Source organism: Engraulis encrasicolus, chromosome 9 (genome assembly GCF_034702125.1).
Source record: "Engraulis encrasicolus isolate BLACKSEA-1 chromosome 9, IST_EnEncr_1.0, whole genome shotgun sequence".
In the NCBI taxonomy this organism is placed as follows: domain Eukaryota; kingdom Metazoa; phylum Chordata; class Actinopteri; order Clupeiformes; family Engraulidae; genus Engraulis; species Engraulis encrasicolus.
Genome location: NC_085865.1, coordinates 37,766,460 through 37,768,959, shown reverse-complemented (window position 1 = coordinate 37,768,959; position 2,500 = coordinate 37,766,460). Strand labels below are relative to the sequence as shown.

Below are 2,500 nucleotides of genomic sequence, written 5' to 3'. Positions count from 1 at the left end.
TGGAGAGGTTCACAAGATGGCCAAGGTCTGTGCCGAGCAGGTGCCTCAGGTGTCTCAGCCTTACTAGGTCGAGTAAGGCCCTTTTATCCTAGGACTATCCAATTAGCAATTACACTTACTACTGTAGTTATTGGATTTCCTTGGGTGAAATCCGTGAAAAATGGACGTTACTCATCTTAGCAAGGCTAGGGCACTTCGGTTTGAGAAATAACAAGTGATGGTGCTGGCTAATGACATATCTCTATTCCTTGTTTTTCAGGAAATCTTTTCCTTTTTCCTGCTTTTCTCTTAGGGTTGCAACCTCTGTCTGAAAACAAAAACCTGGATATTTCGAACCTAGTCGCTCATTTTGATTGCAAGCACTGACATCCGTCATTCAGTGTCAAAAGAAAAACAAAAGATTCCCGGAACAGCTCCATTAAAAATGGGACAATCAAGTAAAACCGAGACAGGTGACAACTGTTTTTTCCCCGTATCCTGCCCTCCTCACCCATCTTTGATTATTGGAGAGGGAAGTAGACACAACTCACAATCCCACTATATGCACCATGTGCACCACCACCAACACTAATTAATGTTTTCAGTTGCGTTGGTTTGTCTGTCTGTTTGTCTGTCTGTCTGTCAGCAGGATAACTCAAAGACTTGTTCACGGATTTGGCTGAAACCAGGGCCGTCGTTAGCCCTATTTTAGGGGGGCTTTAGGCCTACATTAGTATTAGCCCCCCCTTTAACTATTTTGCCAAAAAAAGGATTGTGCTTTGTGACTAACACCTCGAGAAAAGTGTAATTACTTACACGGATGAAATCTTCCGACCCAAAGTACCAATTTTCACTCACAATACCTGTGTAATAAATCCATTTGACATTGTCTTGAAATTATAGTTGAGCTTTAATATTTGTCTTAACAGTTTGAAAACACACATGAACTGATTAAAAAAGCTACTAATGGAGTAAAAATGACCTAATATCTGCCGGGGATGCATAGTTTTCCAAGTAAGGAACCTGTTTGAATGAATCGCTTCCTGACCACTGCTTCTCCTGGAGATGCGCAGTTAGTAACTCCTTTAAGTTCCTAGTCCTTGTGTAAATTATGCTCTTGGCATTTTTATCTAATCATTTTAACTTTCGTACATAATATTCATCAGTTGAAACATTTTTAAATGTTTTGTTTAGCTTACATATAAGGAATTTTCATTAAAATGTGAATTTAAAAAAACAAATTCACTGTAACTAGTGTTTATAAATCGGTATGGTGCTCTTAAAATAATTGTTCAAGAAGACGCTTTTGCACACCTCTGTAGGTGGGCAGGTGCGTAGGATATTATCCCAGTGGGGTTGTCATTCAAGTGTAAAGAAATCCTGCACACTGTCCATTCCACCAACAAATTTTACACTGTAAACCCCAACATGTTCCACGAACTCTAAACTTTTGTGGAAACTTATTCCCGTTAAAGTTTTAGTTTTGTGACCAAATGTTTTATGTAAATACTACATACATTCATGCATATGCAGGACACAAAATCTTTAAGAAGATGATCAAAAACTTTGAAATGACTGAAAAGATTGAAAACATTAATTCCATGATTAGATTTTTAGTTTTTAGCAGCCCAAGTCAAGTATGTACTCCAAACTCTAAAATGCACAGAATACAAAAGATTTGAGTTGAAAACTAAAATGTTTACTTAAGTCTTACATAAAATCAGACATGTTATGTGAAAACAAATGTTATGAGAAAAAATAAAATCTTGAATGTTTTAGTAGCTGCTACTCAAAGATCTAACATGCTCCATTGACATAAATATTTCGAGAATGGTGCAAAAATCAATGCAATTAGTACTTAGCAGAGAGTTACAATTTTAAAGTAAACAAGCACAGCATTGTTTAGCTATATTGGCTCTAAGTTTTTGATTTCAAAATTAAAAGTTTTATGTTTTCCCATTTTAGAGCCAAAAAAATATTGGTTGGTTTATTGATTGGTTGGTTTATACTAATGCAGGCTACCACCCCTCTGTTTAAACCAAATATAACATGAGCTTTAATTCCACAAACGTGAACAATGCTTTATATCAAGTTTTTTTTATTTTGTTCCATGTGGTTGACAAACAAAAACAGTAGACAATAACACAACAATCATACAATACACAACAATCTGTTCTAAAATTTAGACCCAGTCTATAGGCTACAGTCAACAGTCAATATATTACAAAGAATCAACCTCAACACATTAGGCAATTTAGTCATTTATTTGTTGTCCATTTCTGAATCTTTTATTAGGAGTTGGTGGCTGAAGGATATCCATATAGCCTAACTTACAATAACATTTCTCCCAAAATAGTGTCAGACTTCACAACACAGTCAGTTGTTTATCCTTTGGAGTGTTGAGTAGAGCTGATGGATCATAGAGTTCTGGTGGTCCCATATCGGCTGCCTGTGGAGCATAAATAGGCCTAATAAGTTCAAGGCTTTCATGAGGAATTGTTGGATTAGGCCAATACAGCAT

General features: G+C 36.3%; 1 long non-coding RNA gene across 1 annotated transcript in view; it reads right to left on the bottom strand.

Annotated features, from left to right (window-relative positions):
• Positions 1-2,118: 2,118 nt before the first annotated feature.
• The window catches only part of LOC134455143 (uncharacterized), a 1,158-nt gene continuing 776 nt past the window's right edge, over positions 2,119-2,500 (bottom strand). Inside the window, exon 3 of the long non-coding RNA XR_010036032.1 lies at positions 2,119-2,428. This is a non-coding gene — a long non-coding RNA (uncharacterized LOC134455143). The remainder of the gene's footprint in view (positions 2,429-2,500) is intronic.